The sequence below is a fragment of the Pinus tabuliformis genome, chromosome 8 (genome assembly GCF_031772625.1).
Source record: "Pinus tabuliformis cultivar Carrire ecotype Pingquan chromosome 8, CPIR1, whole genome shotgun sequence".
Taxonomy (NCBI): Eukaryota; Viridiplantae; Streptophyta; class Pinopsida; order Pinales; family Pinaceae; genus Pinus; species Pinus tabuliformis.
In genome coordinates, this window is record NC_142294.1 from 795,815,379 (window position 1) to 795,834,962 (window position 19,584).

Sequence of the window (19,584 nt, forward strand, 5' to 3'; positions counted from 1 at the left end):
ATGATTGTTTCCATCTCTCCCAAATTTCAGAGAGCACCCTTCTATCCGATGAAGTGTCTTGAAGCACTACAGATTCCCAAAGAGTCTGTAGGAGATGGTCAATATAAGAACATTTGATTCTTCATACCTGGGGTTCCTTGCTTTCTTTGAAGAGTTAGCCATTTCCTTGATGACCTGCATTACATATCATTCCTTTGATAATTGAAGATGTCCCTGGAAGGATTGTTATATTCATCAAGTGGTGTGTCCCTACCATTCAGACACTCTTTCGCATAATGGCCAAACTTATTGCAAGCAAGGCATCTGCCTTTCCTTCTACCGCTAGATCTAGACTTCCCATTGAAGTGATCTTTAGGTAGGCCATCAGATGCTTCTGTTGCACCACTCTGATAATATTCTCTGCTTCGACTTCACCCTTGGTGAATTTGAAGAGGGATGAGGAATCCACTGATCCTATTGTCCTTTCTCAATTATCTTCTGTGATTTCTCTTTCACTCTTGCTTGGGCTTTGTCTTCACCTCACCTCTAATACCATGTTAATTTTAGGTATGTTCTATGATTAGAGCAATTTATTTCAATTTTCACAGTTAGCTCAATATCTTTTCCAAATTAGAAATCACATCAACATTAAAGAAAACTGTAGATAGAGCATAAACATAAATCGTAAAAGACAAGCCAAGACAAGAGGACACAACATGTGGTGCTAGCCAGGGACAAACCCCAATGTGGGGAAACCCTTGATCAATTCTTCTTATATGTTCTTTAATAGTTCAATAGAGAGAGAGAGAGAGAGAGAGAGAGAGAGAGAGATAATACATTTACAACGAAATTCAACACTTTGACTTATTTAGATAAGATCATAGATCATCTCTATTAGTGCCTAGATTTACGTCAGGCTGAAAAGGTAGGATCCAGGGCCAACATCAAACCACACTCAACCTGGTAGCTAGCCCTACTAGGTCAGGAGAGGGCTCTCTCCAAGTCAATCTCAGCAAATGATGATCTATAAGGCTTGAGATGATTGATATATCTTCTAATTTTAGGCTAGGTATATGTGCAAGAGAGTTTGATTTGATAAAATGGTGATTTGTTGGCTCAAAGGGAAAGATACATTTTGGGGTGCGGGGATTGAGGCTCAGTTCTACAGAGATCTCGATGGGGTAAGGTAGGAAATTGTTTTGGCACTTAAATTTTAGTGAGATGGAGGGAAAATACATGTGAGGTGTTGAAGAGGGCAAGAGAAATCATCTATCCTCCCCAAACAGCTGAAAACATTAAATAACTAAAGCAAACTTCAAGTAGAGCATTGCACTTTCAATGAATTCTACTTACACTCTTGTTTGTTTAGTTTAGAAGAAATAAGATAGATAATGCAATCACGTAAACAAATTCACAATCCAAAGGAGAAGCACTGTACCAAGACAAAGTGCCACGTGAATCCCAAAGAGTGCTGCAAATCTTGGTCTCAATTCCTTAGCCAAAATGCTGATATGAGTGTACAACGAAGCTTAAGGCTTTCTCAAAAGTCCAACCATGCTAATGACTAAAAAATAACATAATATAGACAAACATAGTTCATCCTTGCCTCTAGGGGTCGAGCTCACAAGTTTAGGAGCTGATCCAACTGATTCTAAACTAAGAACTAGAAACTAGGCAACATAACAGCATGCCTCTAGAAACAAGGGAACTGATTCATTTAGTTTCAAACAACCTCTAAACTGATGAATCTATCTCTACAAGTGAAAATCCAACATATTTACATCATAATCCATCAATGTTCATCAAATTACATCATAAATTTTCCATTAGGAAAGTGAAAAAGTCAAACTAGGCAAAGTTGGGTGAAAAACAGAGCAAAACTTGGTCAAACTGGCAAATTTTCCTCTATGCGCCGCGCTTGATTCTCTATGCGTAGCACCTATTTGGATCCACTTTTGGAGGCCTTCCCGATGTCCAAATGAGCTCCAGGTGTGCTTGATGGAAATGTCTACCTATCTACTTTCCAACCCAAGTGGAATTTTTCAATTTGGTCTCCATTTCCCCCCCAAAAGTCCATTCTCCCAACACTACTTCCTGTGTGTCAAAATAGGGGAAGTAAGGTCATTTTTTGAGTGTTTTTGACCTTTTGAGGGCTCAAAACCTGCCAAAATTTCTTGGCCATAGGTAGACAAGTGTAATTTGCATGAAAAATCCAAAAATGCTGAGTTTTTTATATTTTGAGGCCTCTAGAAAAAGCGAGCGCCACGTGGCGCGGCACATAGGGAAGAAAAACCTGTTTTTTGTGCCAAAAATTTGCAAAAATGAAAAAATTGCTGAGTCTTCTCTATTAAGTGCTATGATGGGCCAAGGAAGCCTTAGCCAAGATCTGAAGTCCTTCATCCTTTTTTTGCCTCCTTGATGCTCTCTTCAACTCTGCTTTCAAATTCTTGATTCTTGCTTGGCACACCAAGTTCCGGGACAAATAATGACATGAAAAATTTCTAAGCATATTATTCTCATTTATCGCCTTCTCCAGCTTCCTCTCCAAGTGGATATTGACTCTTTCGAGCCATGACTCCCTATCGACATTGATCTCTTGCTCCAAGGAAGTGAACTCCACCCTCCTCCTTCGGGCACCTTGGCGGTTTTGCCGAATGTTTTGTAACTCCATAACCACCTGTTGATCCTCAAGCTGCTTGTTCCTCTGCTCCAAATACTGTATAGTCCATTGGGCTCTATCCAAGTTGGTAGACAAGGCATCAATGTTTGCCTGCTGCTCCTTGATGATCTCTCTAAGGTTTTCACTTTGTGGGCCCATGTCAGTATCATCACCCTCAATGAGGATGAAATCAGTCTCTCACTCACCTGATGGTCCTTCCTCCTATAGAGGCCTCTTGCCTTAGTCCTGAACCTGCTGTGCTGATGAGGGAAGCGAGGCCCCTTCCACCCCAGGTGGAGATAACACTCACTTTGCTGCTACAAACAACCATCTAGTACCCCTCTAATAGGAGATGAACACCGGCACACTAGCGGTGTCATGGCTCTCATGCTGATAAAAAGATCCACCTGTCTCATGCCCAACCTCTGATGGTCCCTGTGAAGCTCTGAAAAACTCACGAGAGATGAAGTCATCCCAAGTGAGGCCCTGTAAACCAAGCTGATGAACGACCACAATTTTGATGAGAGCAAAATGATAAACACTATTGAACTGCTGCTGAGGGGTCTTATGCTGCACAAGAGTGGTCATCTTCTCTATGTTTCGGAATATGAAATAAGGAATGTTCATCATCTGTACCCAAGTAAAATGCATCAGCAGCCTGATGTGATAAGCATACAAGCGGGAGAACCGGCCCTCACAGGTGAAATACTTCATGATGAGTTTCATTAAAGGAGCATATTCATCCTTGAGGTACTGAAAAGGAAACACTCTCTTGAGCTGTCTCAAAAAACCAGGTTTGATGTATGGTTCATAGTGTTGTCGGTCAATTTTCTACCTCTTGTTCCATGGTTCTCCAATGTTTGGTATGTCGGTTGCCAATGAAATGGTTTCTGGTGTTAATGTAAAAGTGACACCGGCAAGAGTAGCTTGATCACCATGTAAATGCAACACAAATAAGCGGGCCAACTCATGATGAAACTGAAAATTAGCAACCTTCTCGCAAAATTCATAACATGACTGATGCTGGAAACAAAAGACGGCAAGAGGGCAGGCCTGTAACTTGGCAAGAGTGGTTGGTTCTTCTCTGATATGTCTGCCACCTCTATGAGGCTTCCTGGGTGCATGTCCCTCTGTGGGTGAGTCACTTTGGGTCTCCTCTTCATAATCATATGAAGGATCAGATGCCATAGCTATTGGTAGACAAATTGCCTTGGAGAAATAGGTGTTGATGTGTCAAACTGTGTTGGACTGCCTTTGATGATTGTTGGACCTCTACTACCAAGGGAAAATAGTGAAACAAGGGACTATTAGGAGAGGGAAAAATAATGGGAATTTAGGGACTATTGGGATAGAGTTAGTTAGGGAAATATGGGATATTTTGGGAGTTTTTGTATAGGATTAGGGTTTGGGGTTTGTATTTGGGTTTTAGGAAATAGGAATAGGGGTATATGATTAGTGAATTAAGGGGTATGTAAACTTGGGAAATAAGGGAAGCAAGGGGAGTATGGAACTAGGGAGTGATGAGGTGGGGGGATACTTGGTAGTAAAATGACCAACACAAAACCCTAGCAGCAATCTCCTTTGACAACTTTGAAGGGATAGGGTTTTCTTTCCTTAACACACTTCACCATTCATCAAACACCATCAACAACCATCAATCTTGGATGAAAAACCATGAGAGAAGTTCAACCTACTTGTATCGATGGCAATGCATGCGTTTTGGGCGATTTTGGAGCGAATTTGGCAATTTTCGGGGTCCCTGGCTGTGTGTGCTGCACAACATACCCAATGCGCTACGCCCAGTGTATGCGCCGCGCCAGTACAAAATAACACTGAAAATAGTGGCCCTATGCGTTGCGCCTCTCACCCAATGCGCCGCGCCTTTGGATTTGCATAGTTTTGCTTCAAACTTGCTTCCTTTCTCCAAAACGACCTTCTCTTGCTTAATATGTCTTCTTTGAATGCAAATGAGCTTTTTGAACATGACCAATGAGTTATATACAAGAGATTTTAAGTTTTCACTTATCAACAACCCACTTTGTAATGTTTGCATTTGACTTGCTTTTCAAACTCTGTTTTTGGGCATTTTTCTTTATTCTTGCCTGTGATGAACTGAATGCTTTGATTTTTTGTTTGCCTTGCAAGTGATGGAGTAGCTAAAGCTTGGAAAGGTGACCAGGATTGCCACTGAAGTGATTTACATACAAGAGAACTGAAATTACATGAATTTATACAACAAAAACCTAGAATACTCAATTTTTCCTCAAAACAGAGTTTTGAGGAAAAATACATTTCTGAGCAATTGATTATGAATTTTATTGGTACTGGAAACTCGTCATGCACCTGTTGGTTGTTATTGGACCTTTTGAAACCATTTTTAACAAAACCCTAATGAAACCCTAGACCAAAATGACAATGAAACCCTAGTAAAGACTTCTGCAATCTTTAAGACAAAAAGGTGACTGTGTATGTTTTTTTTTTAATCAACAGAGATGAGCCAACAGATAGAGAACATGAGGGAAACTGTAGGAATGCCACTACCGTCAGATGATCCATGCGCCTAATGGAATATAAATGACTGGGTGGGACACCTAATATGAAATGCAACAAGAGGATTTGATCTCTGACGGAGGGATGAAAATACCGACTCTAACAATCTCTAAGAAGATGATACATGAGATCAATTGAAGACATGCTGCTTCAACTGATTCTCCAAGGTGACTCCTTCACCTATCATTGTGCTGCATCTTGTTATCATGGTGCACCTCACCTGCACCATGCTGCACCCATCATCACAATGCTAGACCTCATGACCATGCTGTACACATCATACTGCTGCACCTTATGTTGTACTGTTGTCCCATGTGCCATTGTTGCACCATGCTGCCACAACTATCCCATGTGCCATTACTGTACCATGCTACCATAGTTGTCCCATGTGCCATAGATGCATCATGTTTCCATATTGCTATCCCTGTGGTATGCTGAACCATGTTGAAATACAACATGTCTCATGTGCTTGCAGCACTGTGCTTGCTATGTTGTCCATGCTTGCCATGTTGTCCATGCTTGCCATGCTGTCCATGCTGTCCATGCTTCCCATGCTTACCATGATTGGCATGCTTGGCATGCTTGCCATGTTGTCCATGCTTTCCATGCTTGCTGTTGTCCCATGTTTTGCTTAGCATTCCTTTGCTATCCCATTTACTATGTAGCTGTCCCTTGTCACTGTTGCCTAGATATATTGCTGTAGCTGTTGTCCCTAATAGTCATGATATACCTTGCTGCTGTCCCATGTGTCTTAGTAGCACCATGTAGCCCAGCTATCCTATTTACTAGAACTGCTATCTTGGGCATGTTTGAGCCCTCAGGCTCTCCATGTTGTCCATGTTTTGTGGTGATTAGGATTGTGGCTTACCACAGTCCCACACTGTCACCTACAACCCACCTTTTTGTTGACCAAACAAGCTTTCTTCAACTCGGCCTACCCTCGGCCTCCTTCCTGCAGCTCAGTGCCTTGTTTTAGGCCTTAAAAAAGTCCTCCTTTTCATCCGCATTAGTCCTGTGTCTAGGGCACCCTATGCCTGTGGCTAGGAAACCATTGGTATGTTTAGGATAGTGTTAGGGATCCCTTCTAGGAATGCATTAGGGTTGCCTTTAGGAAAATGTTTAGGGCTGCCTTAGAACTGCATTTAGGGCCCTTCCTTGAGCTCGTTTAGGTCAATGCATAGAACCCTTCCATCACTTCGTTGGCCTGCCTTCTTTGCTCTAGCTAGGGTGGCCTCTTTTCCTCCAACGTCTAGGGCTTCCACTCCTAGATTTCTCTTCCACTAAAACCCAAAACAAGTGGAGAGAAATCAAGATAGAAGTGTGTGTGAAATAACTCTCAAGTCATCTCCTTTTATACTAAAACGTTGAGCACATGTGGGGTTTATTTGGTTGCAGGCTGACCTTGAAGAATTGTCTTGTAACACAAATAAATTCATAACTCCATGAATACTTATCGGAATTGGATGATCTTTAGATCAATCCTACACCTCTCGATGAGAGGGATCCAAGAAAAATATCAGCTACCATAAATATTATGACCCACATGGAGTTTGGCCCTAGTTGCCAATTTTAACATGGAGTATGGCTATATCACCCTTTTCTTCATTGTTTCTAGCTCATGTGACTCCAAGCATTGTCATTGTGTTAAAATTGAGTTTAACTTCTCACAAGCTTAGGATATGTAAAGAGTGATTGTCTGTTGAGTCATTTTGACCATTAGTCAGGATTGTGGTAAGTTGCTAACCTTGTACATATATGATTTGTTCACACTTTATGCCTTTCTTCCCATTATGGCAGACACAGACATTGAGTGGGTTATTAAATTATTTTCGATGTTTCAAAAATAGTGTACAACAATAACTCAACAAGGATTTGAAAAATAAGTTAGGAAAAAAAGGGGAGAAATGGCAAAATTTGCAAAAACTAAGAAATTATGTTTTTTCTAAATCACCAATTTGGATAACACTGGTTATTATCAAGACTTACTTTTTGTTATTTAGGGTAAAAATCCTTTGACATGTCATAATTTCATGTCTATGCTAAAAATTTATCTCTATGAGAGAAAAATAGATTTTCTCCTCTCAATAAGAGTGGAGGATGAAGTCTTCACCATCACATTATGGATTATTTTGTTTGTTTGATGTGTTTGATGCCTAGTTTTAAAAATCGATCTAGTGTTGGGTTGTGTTATATTCTTTCCATGACTAGCCCACGTAGTTAACCGGAGGGTTAGAGGGAGGGTGGAGCCCCCCCTTCGTTGCGTAGCGGGGGGGAGGGGGTCACAGGGGGTTTGAGGGGTGTAGGTAACCCCCTTCTATGGGGTCCAGGGCAGCACCCCAGAAAATTTTGTTTTTGGACCCTATATTAGGTTGGGCGGACCTACCTATGGTTTTGTGCATGATTTTTGCACATGGTTTTGGACGCGATGGTTTTTGGTCCATGGTTTTGGATGCGATGGTTTTCAGTCCATGGTATTGGATGCTTCAACATGTATAAATTTGTACTGTAACATTGAAAGGAATATAATGAAAAATCAAGATGGTAGTCTCGGTTTTGGGATCCAGGGGAAAATCTCAATGTATATGTGTTTTATGTGTTATGCTCTTGCATTGTTTATTTTATGTGTTTTAGAATTTGTATGCAGGTAATTTCTATACGGGTTAAAACCTACATTTGGTATCAGAGTTGTTTTGGCTTCAGGGGGATGCCTTTGTTGCTGAGGGGTTTCACTCGGGCCTGTGGTAGACCCTGTTCAATGGGAGATCTGCAAGATCGATTCTAGTGGTGAAAGAAGATGACGAGTAGTGGAAAGATAGAGATCGAGAAATTTAATGGTCAGAGTTTTGAGTTGTGGGAACTCAAGATGGAGGATCTGTTGGTGGATAAAGATCAATGGATCGTGGTAGATTTGGGTACTAAACCAATGAGAGTGTCTGATGAAGAATGGAAGGAGTTGGATCGGAAGGCAAAGAGCACAATATGATTGTGTGTCTCAGATTTAGTATTGCTGAATGTATCAGGGGAAGCTACGGTGAAGGCTTTGTGTGATGAGTTAGGGACTTTGTACCAATCTAAGTCTCTGGTGAATAAAATGTTCCTACAGAAAAAGTTTTATAACCTAAGGATGAAGGATGGAGACTTGGTGACAGAGAATCTGAACGCACTTAATACTGTGGTAGTTCAGTTATTATCTGTTGACATTAAAATTTCAGATGAAGATAAGTGCATCAGTTTGTTGTGTTCTCTACCAAATTCATGGGATAGTCTGGTTATTGCAATAGGTAGCAATGAAAATGCCTTGCAGTTTGATGAAATAGTCTCATCCTTGCTGATGGAGTAGATGAGACGAAAAAATATGGAGAGCTAGAATGGTGATGCCTTGTCTGTATGAGGATGGTTTCAGAACATAAACAAAAATAAGTCATTGAGTGGGAGATATAAATCTCCAGGAAAACCTGTAAAGGTGGTTTGCTGGAAATGCAGAAAGGAAGGGCACTACAAAAGGGAATGTAAATCTAAAGCTCCTGATAAAGGAAAGGGATATGATGATGCTCCTTCTACAGAGGCAAAAACCACCTCAGATGAAGGCAGGGATGTGTGCTTGGCTTCTTCAAGTACACATGTAGATCATGAGGCATGGTTGATTGACTCAGATGAATCCTTTCACTTCACTCCGCATAGAGAGTGGTTCTGCGAGTATGAGAAATACAATGGTGGTGATGTCTTCTTAGGGGATGATAGGAAGGCTAGAATCATTGGTCGTGGAAAAGTAAAGTTGAAGTTGCAAGGTGGAAGGGTTAGAACACTTCCGGGTGTTCTGCAGATTCCTGCATTGGACAGAAATCTGATTTTTGTAAGCAAGCTAGATGATGCAGGTGTAAAAATAGTGTTTGAGAAAGATACCTGCAAGATGGTTCAGGTAGCACTGGTATTGATGCGGGGAGTTCGGATTGGAACTCTGTACAAGCTGCAAGGTAGCATTGTTGTTGATGGGTGCAATAGCTCTGTGGTTCCTGAAAGTGGAGCAGAAAATCTAATGGTCTCTGGAGAGAAGACCATGTTGTGGCATCAAAGGCTTGGACATATTAGAGAGAAGGGCCTTCGAATACTTCATGGTAAAGTTATGGTAGAAGGTATGAGTAATAGCTCTATGGATTTTGATTTCTGTGAAAATTGTGTATATGGGAAGCAGAATTAGGTGAGTTTCCCCTCTAGTGGTAAAAGGGTGAAACATATATTAGAACTTGTGCACAGTGATGTGTTTGGACCTATGAAGGTTCCATCACTGGGTAAGTCTATGTACTATGTATCATTTATAGATGAATTCTCAAGGAATACATGGATATATTTCCTTAAGAAGAAATCTAAAGTCTTTGACAGGTTTAAAGAATTTAAGGCTCTAGTGGAAAACCAGATAGAGAAGAAGATAAAGGTGTTGAGGACAGATAACGGTGGAGATTTTTGCAGTAAGGAATTTGAAGAATTCTGTAAGAAGTGTGGTATAGGACGGCAGAAGACTACTCCATACACACCTGAGCAAAATGGAGTTGCAAAAAGATTGAACAAAACGTTTATGGAAAGGGCAAGAAGCATGCTCAGTGGTGCCAAGTTAGGACAGGAATTCTTGGCAGAGGTGGTGGAGACAACATGTTACCTGGTCAACATATCACCTTCATCAGCATTGGAGGATAAGACTCCACAAGAGGTATGGACTGGTAAGAAACCCTCTCTTTCACATATGAGGGTATTTGGATGTGACACATGTACATGTTCCAAGGGAGAAAAGAACCAAGTTGGATAGTAAATATGAAAAGTGCATATTTATTGGGTATAAGGATGGTTTGAAGGGTTATAAGCTTTGGAACCTAGTAATAAGGAAGGTTGTGTACAGTCGAGATGTGGTGTTCAGAGAGGTGAAAGATGTTATTAAACATGAAGTCCAACCAAAGGAACCTGAGAAGATAGAGTTTGAGCTTAAGGAGGAAGAATCGGACTCTATAGCAGAGGAGGAATCAAAAGATGAAGAGCCACAAACTCCGGGTGTGAGAAGATCAGTTTGAGAAAGAAGGCAGCTGGGAAGGTATAGTCCATCTGCTTTCTGTTCAAATTTTGCTTTATCTGTTATCGATGATGATCCCAAAATTGTGAAGGAAGTAGTAGATTCAGAGGATGGAAAACTCTGGAAAGAGGCCATGGTTGATGAAATGGCATCTTTGGACAAAAATGAGGCTTGGGATTTGGTGGAGTTGCCAGCTGAAAGGAAACCCATTGGCAACAAATGGGTGTTCAAGAAGAAGACAAATGCAGAAAGAAAGGTGGAGAAATACAAAGCTTGGTTGGTAGCAAAAGGTTATTCCTAGGTGCCAGGAATTGATTTTGGTGATATTTTTTCTCCTGTTGCCAAGGTAGCTTCTATTAGATTACTTTTATCTGTTGCTGCTGCTTTTGATTTTGAGGTAGAACAGATGGATGTGCAGACAAAATTTCTTCATGGGGATCTGGAAGAGGAGATCTACATGAAGAAACCTAAAGGCTTTGTAGTGAAGGGTAAGACAGAACTGGTATGAAAGTTAAAGAAGTCTCTGTATGGATTAAAACAGTCACCAACGATGTGGTATCAAAAATTTGATACATTTATATGGGGAATTGGCTTCACTAGAAGAAAAGAAGATCAATGTGTGTATTTTAAATTAATTGGTGACTGTGTTATTTATCTAGTCTTGTATGTGGATCATTTGTTGCTGGTTGGAAATGACAAAGAAATTATCCAGGATTTGAAGACCCAATTGTCCTCCAAATTCGACATGAAATATATTGGTGCTACAAACTATATTTTGGGCATGGAAATTAAAAGAGACTGGGAAAAGAGGAAGCTTTGGTTAAACTAGAGGAAGTATGTTGAGATAATACTGCGGAGGTTTAATATGTAGGATAGTAAACCAGTGAAGGTTCCTATTCCTGTAGGTGTAAAGTTATCTGCTGAACTGTGTCCCAAGACACAAGAAGAGGAAGAGGATATGTCCCATGTTCCATATGTAAGTGCAGTCGGTAGCCTGATGTATGAAATAGTTTGTACTAGACTAGACATTGCACATGCAGTGGGAGTATTGAGCAGGTTTATGTCAAAACCAGGAAAGGAGCATTGGACAACAGTGAAGCGGGTTTTCAAGTATTTGCATGGAACTAGTGATTATGGTTTGTGCTACCAAGGAAGATCAGGATTGGACAGAGTGTTGGATATTCATGGCTTTGTTGATGCAGACTGGGCTAGAGATCTGGATCAGAGAAGATCTAAAAGTGGGTATGTGTTTAACCTGTTTGGAGGTGCAGTCAGTTGGATGAGTAAGAAACAATCTGTAGTGGCACTATCAACTACAGAGGTAGAATACATGGCAACCACTCATGCAAGCAAGGAAGCAGTTTGGTTGCAGAGATTGTGTTCAAGTATGGGGTTAGTACAGGGAGCTATCAGGATAGATTGTGACAGCCAAAGTGCAATTTTCTTGGCAAAAAACCCTGCATATCATTCAAAGACAAAGCACATTGATGTTTAGTATCACTTTGTGAGGGATATGATAGAAGACAAAAAGGTGTTGCTAGTAAAGGTGGACACTTTGAAGAATATTGCAGATGCATTGACAAAATATTTGAGCTCTGAGAAGTTCTCTTGGTGTAGAGAAACAATGGGTGTTGCAGGGCTGGATAAATGACTAAGCTCTCTTGTGGACCCCCATGGAAAGAAAACAACAAGTGGGAGAATGTTGGGTTGTGTTATATTCTTTCCACGACTAGCCCACGTAGTTAACCGGGGGGTTAGAGGGGGGGTGGAGCCCCCCCTTCGTTGCGTAGCAGGGGTGGGTCACAGGGGGTTTGAGGGTGTAGGTAACCCCCTCTATGGGGTCCGGGGCAGTGCCTTGGAAAATTTTGTTTTTGGACCCTATATTAGGTTGGGCGGACCTACCTATGGTTTTGTGCATGATTTTTGCACATGGTTTTGGACACGATGGTTTTCAGTCCATGGTTTTGGATGAGATGGTTTTTAGTCCATGGTGTTGGATGCTTCAACATGTATAAATATGTATTGTAACATTGAAAGGAATATAATGAAAAATCAAGCTGGTAGTCCCAGTTTTGGGATCCAGGGGAAAATATCTGTGTATATGTCTTTTATGTGTTATGCTCTCCCATTGTTTATTTTCTGTGTTTTAGAATTCGTATGTAGGTTATTTCTATACGGGGTTAAAACCTACATCTTGTTGAACCGAAAATTGGTCAAACCTGTCGGTTATCTCCATGAGATATCAAACTAGCCTAACAAATCTGATTAGTTGGTTGGTCAGGACTGATAGGATACCAAATAGACCAGTTTAGCTGATTTGGTACTTGACCGTTTGATTTTTGTAAAATATCAGCCGATTAGAAGGCCATATGGATAGGCATGTTGATGGGACTCCTAGGTGATTTTTGGAGGTTCTTTTTAGCAAACCATGGTAGGTTCCCTTCTTAATATGCCCCCCTAAGCTTATAAAAGAATGCCTAAGCTCCTATTTGCCTCACACATTTGATTTCTAGTTTTTGTGTGCATATGAGAGCTTTGATGGTTTTGCACCAACATTGAGTTTTGGAGCAACAACAACAATTTTGGAGGTTCTTTGTCATCTTGGAGCTAGTTTGGAGTTGTCTAGTGGAGTTGGGGGTGTTGATCCCAATGCAAATCTGGTAGTTGAACAAAGAGTTGAAGGAAGTGAACCAACAAGGCCAAACATGGGACATGGTAACTTGTGAGGGAAGCAATAGTCGTGCAACTTGATGAACTTGTGCTTCTAGTTTTGCTAGGCATAGTGTTGTTGCTCATGCTACTACTAGTACTGCTATTGAGGTTGGAGAGGAGTTTGAGGAGTCTCTGAGGCAATGCACTCCAACCCTTAGTGTCTTGCACAAATATTTTCCATTCTTATTTTTGAGTTTTTATCAATTTGAGAAAAACGAAGTTTGTTGGGAGAAATTTCTATTGAAAAAGTAGCTATGGTTGGAATACTCTTTATATACTTGGCTTGAATTACTAGTTTTCCTGTCACCTGGAAAATGCATCCACTGCTTACTAGTGCAAAGTAATTAGGGTTAATTTAATGCCAACAAATGGGATTACAACGTTTTGAGTATAATACAGGCAAGAAGGTAGAGAGACCCAATTTGGATGGAGGAGAGTAGGTGGTCACGACCTTTCCAGCTTCGGAAGAACAAATATTTAATGGAGTCCATATCTTCTCTTTGGAAGTGGAAGTGTGTTTTCTATGTACTACTATTTCTCCTGCTACTCTGCCTAAATTTTGCAGCAACAGATCTTGCCATTAAAGGTTCTTGCTACTTTCCTTTTCTTTTTTTTCCACTTCATGCACCTCGTGTCATCCCATGGAATGCTTGGGAATGGTTGCTGGTCCACCTAATCACACGATAATGATAACTATTTGTTTTTCTTTTTTGTTTTCGAGTAAATGAGTGTCGAACAAGGGTTTGCAACAATTGTGTCGAATGAGGTTATGACGAGTAGATGGTGACCTGTTTCGAATTGGAGACGACCTCAGAGGAAAACCACATGATGAAAGTATCCACCTTAAGGAAAACCAAGTCTCCAAAAATGAGGATGGCTATTTAGGTCAATTTTTTCTGGCAATTGTCAAATGGTATGTTGCATACCACACACCACTCACCACAAAAAAAAACACATCCTCTATTATGGTAATCGCCAAGCTTAATAGATGCTTTAGCATGCAACATCAAAATTCCCAAAATCAAACAAATCTTCCTATAGACTAACCTAATAACTTATCTTGTTCACACCAGCCTCAATGTTAAACAAACACCAAATTGGGATAGTTTCTGAACTCTAACCCTAGCAGGCCCGAATTTTGGCCCTAGTCATAACACTTGGTTTAGTTTAGCCATGACCTGGGATTGCCTCATTATGTAAACTCAATTTATGTATATATGTACATATTCTCCAAATCTATGTTTTAAATTTCCTCTCTAACTTTTTTTTTCTCAAATTTGGTCACAGATTGCAAAGGGTATCCCTTCCTCCCTCTTTCTCTTACACACCCCACAAGCACAAACACAAACACTCATGCTTGCATAAACAAAGATATCATAAGACAAGTATTGATCATGAAAAACCAACTGAATCATGTGAAAAGCAAGTGAAATTGGTTGCTTATCATGTCTATTTGTATGAGTACAACTAGAACATGGATAAGGCTTAAAACATAAGAAAACTGGAGAACCCCGTGTAGGGGTTAAATTTGATGCACGTTTACACATTTTTAATTTTTTTAGCTGCCAAATAAAGTCTGTTTTAAAATAAACCCATCATTAGTAACTTTCAAATAATTTTGAAAAGTGTCATAATGACGGGCATATAGGAAAATCAGAAGTTTGAAATTATATATATATATATATATATATATATATATATATATATATATATATATATATATATATATATATATAGATATATATATATATTTGTTCATGAGTAGCGACCACCATTATTTTACTTCCGAAATCAATAAATGTATTCAAGGTTGGTCACTCCCTTTTGTGTTTGGTACCCGCCATTTTAGAAATCCTGACAAATTAATTTAAAAACATGTAGTCATGATATGGCCTCGCCTCCAAGAACAAGGACACCATTTCTTTCTCTCCATGGAGACCACAGGTGTCCAGGCTCACATGATCTCCATAGCAAGAAAATACAACCATATAGAATTAGTAATAATCTGGGCCTCTGGACTTGCACGTTTGTCGCACCTGGAAGGCGTAGCAAGAGCTCATACTATCATTATCGTTTAACTGCATGCAAATATCTATAAGATATACCATAACAAAATACTTACAACAACCATGGGGTTCCAACTTCCTAGTATAAGATATGGTAGATGGGATAAGATTTTGGGGCTCATGGGTTCATGCATTTTTTTCAGCATTTGTATAGCTTTTTCATTGTTTTGAGCGCATTACTATTGATGGCAATGTATTGTGTTGCAGTACTCGATGACAGTGGAGCTGCCCATGCGAAGTAGGAAGAGGAGAATCTCATGAACAAAGATGTATGGTGAGGTGAGGAATGTGGGTAGCATGTGTTTGTATACTCAATTAGTTGTCTGCGTTGGATATGACGATTACTTGGGGGTGGTTTTATTGTTATGAGAATGGGAACAGAGCACATAAAATTTAAGGAAGAAGAAAATTCATCTGAGGATTCTATGAGGAGCTTCAGGTTGCAAGTGCCTTTCGAGACTATGGAGGAATCATGGGGAGAATGAGAACTGGTCTTAATACCACCCACGCCCATGGGTTCCATGCCCCCTTTCACCCTTGGTGCTCATTCTCCCCACCACCATATTTCTACCAATTCTCCTTCTCATGTTGTTACCCCTAGGCAGATATCCCCCAAATCTTCTCAAACACCTACCAGCACTTGCCCTCCTTCGTCCTTGGTGTCTCCTTCTGTGCTCAGGTCCCCTCAGCTCAAGGCTCCCAGGACTCAAAGGACACCATGGACTCCTTCCCTTATCTCTCCCAGGTTTCTGAGCCACATTGGGACTCCCAAGAGAAGGGTTTTGACCAATATGAAGACCTATCTAGAGGAGGTTGGGCACCTCACCAAGCTCAATCCTCAAGATGTGTGGCTCCCCATCATAGACTCTAGGACTGGGAATGCTTACTCTGTAGCGTTTCATAATATCAATGTAGGGATTCGATTTCAGGCCTTGATTCTGCCAATGGATTTTACCTTCTTGGGATGGTATGCATGATGTTCTTGATTTCTCTGTTTTTTTCTTTCATGTTTCAATGTTTTTTTTACAAAATTGATTTTTAGGTCCATCAAAATATGATCTAATGTCATATCACATGGATGTATTTTGTAAAATAATTTGAAGTGATTTTAGATTCATATTGACCCTAATATGTTATACTTAAAAAATGATCAAATTCCTCAAGTTAGCAATCTCAAAGTTTTCACACCCACTTGGTGTGATTAAATCATATTGATACTGCTATATCTACCTAGGTTATAGAATGTGCCTATGTATAATGTGTTAGTTTAAAGGAATGTAATGGATAAATACATGGGTTTCCTCTATAGAATGTGTCTCAGTCCAATGGAGTGCAATGGATAAAAATGTGGGTTGTTGTGAGTTTGTTTCTTCTGCAACCATTGTTTTCATTTGCATTTTCTTTTTTCTTTGATATTTGTACTGTGACATTTGTTGATAATTGTACTATGACTTAGAACTAATTTCTATTAGTTTTACATTTAAATATATCTATCTAAACTCCATAATTCTAGATATGTTCAAATAAATATTGTATTTTTAAAAATAACAATTTTTATGTTTTTTCACCCACTTGATGGAGTTAAATAGTCATTTAAGCTATTGGGATTCAAAATCATTGATATTACTACCTCTTCCTTGGCTTTAGAATGTTCCTTTAAGAGCTATGAATATAGAAGTGTGTTGGTGTGGGTTTATTCCTTCTACAACATTGTTGTGATTTGTACTTTGTTTCCCAAATTCCAGATATGTTCAAATAAATATTAAATTCCTAAAAGTGACAATTTTTATGTTTTGAATTCTTAAAGGTAACAATTTTTATGTTTTTGCACCCACTTGATGGGGTTAAATAGTCCTTTAACCTGTTGGGATTCAAAATCACTGATATTACTACCTCTACCTTGGTTTTAGAATGTGCCTCTCAGAGCTATGAATACAGAAGTGTGTTGTTGTGGGTTTATTCCTTCTACAACTTTGTTGTGATTTGTACTTTCTTTTCCATGAATATAAACAGGAGTTGGGGAATAATCTATCTGACCATAGCATACCTGTGGCAACTCTACACTTTGTGGGTTCTTATCATGCTTCATGAAGATGTTCCCGGGAAATGCTACAACAAATATGTGGAGCTTGCACAAGTTGCATTTGGTAACAATAACAGATACCTTCTGCAATTGCAATCTTGATATCTAGTTTGCTTTATTACTAAGCTTAAGCTACATGTCTGTTTCAGTTGGATATCAAAATGTGGATTGCTATCTCTAATGTAGAGTCCATACAATCTTCAGTTTTAGGTATAAACATATGAGTTTAGATATATTTGTTGTAGACCTAATAGCTTCAAGTATATATTAATGTTGGATATAATAATCCTATATGGAAGGAATGTATGGATGCCAATTTGTCTTTAAACATTACAGGGGAGAGGCTTGGTGTATGGTTGACTCTGTTTCCAATTGTTTATCTATTAGTCAAGATGGAAACTTCACTGATACTGATTGGTGGAGAGACAATGAAGTTGTTTTTTCAAATAGCTTGTGGCCCAACTTGTGGATCCAATCCACTTACTACAGTGGAATGATATTTTTTTTTTTTCCACTTACTACAGTGGAATGATATTTGGTTTTCATATCCCTTTGCATTATTTTGTCCTAGCTGCCTAATCTTAACTCCATTGCAAGACTCTACCTTATAGGTGTTATAATGGAAATTACCTAATACACTATGGTTTGGGGTTTGTCCACAAGAAAACCTAGACACTTGGGCATATCTTATGAAAACCTAAAGTCCAAGATGGATACTACAACAACAGAATTATTTCTTTGACTTCAAGGGTCACAATCTTTCTCTGGAAATATAGGTATTGTGCTTTTGTAGCAGCATAGACTTGTGTTTCCTTATGATTGCTTATCTTTGTGTATATTGTCTAGAGAAGGTTACATGTTGATAGTTTACCTTATCAATGATCTTTCTTTCCTGTGAGATTGAATAGGAAGTTGTATCTAAGAATGCAGGCTACTATGCCATCTAGTCTCAAGCATCCTGCCTCTATACCAATGTGGAGAGGAGCAAAGGTTGCTTATTTACTTGTGGCCATGTGCATGTTCCCCATTGCAATTGGAGGTTATTGGGCTTATGGATATTTTGTAAGTATCGATCACTTGCCTTCTAAAACTTGTATTTGAGTAAAATCATAAATGCTCTGACTTTCTATATCTTATTGATCTATTTTATGGCAGTAAATCTCATGCTGCTAATTTATTTCTTCATAGTTTGTTATGCCAAGTTGCCAACAATATATTTTCCTTCAGTGCCTTAGGAACCTGCATCATTATTTTTTTTTTGTTAATTGGTTGGTCTCATAATATTCTCATTCATATCATTGTTCATAAACAACACAATCTTTCACCATTATGAAGTATCATGAACTTACTTTAACTAGTATCATTTTGGAATTATACATTTGTTACTTAATGGATCCTTTTTTATAACCATATTTAACTTGTATGTAGTTTTCACTTCTTGTGAGATGAACAAAAAAAATACAACCATGTTTGAAGTTGTTTCCTTGGTAATTGAGGAATTTGGTTCACTTAACCTAGGTGCAATTTAGGTTGAGGCTTCTTGCATTGATATTGTGGTCAATAGTTGATGAATACACCTGCTTTATCAAACTAGACACATAATATTCCTATGATCTGACTCCATTCTATGTGCAGATCCTCTGCCTGACAATGTTACTTCTCTAGTTTTGTTGGGCATATTACTGTCATAGGCCTCTCTGTCATGTGAATTTTTTTTTTCCTATAAGAGTGTCCTAAAGAATTGTATCCCAATGCCTCCCTTATTTTATTTTAGCTGTAACACAGTCTTCTTCACTTTTATCAGTGGTTAGGTTGTTCTAATATTTATGAGTTTTCCATTTAACTTAGACCAACAAATGTAGGTTTTTCTAATATTTATGAGTTTTTTATTTAACTTAGAATAACTTTGAAGTAGGTTACACCAGCCAAACCAATAAGCCATGCCCTCGTTGGGTTTGTGCTAGATTTCATGTCTTTTATGGCTTCATTTCTCTCTTCATTGCGGTTGCACTTCCCTTTCTATCTAGATTTGCAGGTCTGTTAGGAGGTTTGAATCTGCCAGTGACTTTTGCATACCTTTGTTTTTATGTGGGGTTGTATTAAGAAATTTTTAAAATATAGGGTGTCTTGGGGTTCACTGATGGGAAAGGGGCTCATCAAATTTAACCCCTGACCCCATGCATTGTGAAAAAACCATGTTGATAGGACATTTTCCAAGTGTCAGAATATTCCTTGGAAAAATTATTCCAACCCATGATGTCCTATTAGACTGACTTCCAGCCTTTGATACTCTGTCCTACGCCTGCATGATTTTATGATTATGATCAACACTATTGAAAAACCCTGTAATATGTTTCATTCAGAACGATTTTCCCTTTTTCACCTATATAAATACTGAAGAATTTGTCTTTTGCATTGCTGCTATACTTGTCAAAATGGTAGGTCAAAGGAGATGTTCCCTAGAATCTTCTAAAAT

The 19,584-nt window shown here is 39.1% G+C and overlaps 1 pseudogene; it reads left to right on the top strand.

Moving 5' to 3' along the window:
• The first annotated feature begins 15,396 nt into the window (after positions 1-15,396).
• LOC149237960 (lysine histidine transporter-like 8) lies at positions 15,397-18,209 on the top strand (annotated as a pseudogene).
• The last annotated feature ends 1,375 nt before the right edge of the window (positions 18,210-19,584 follow it).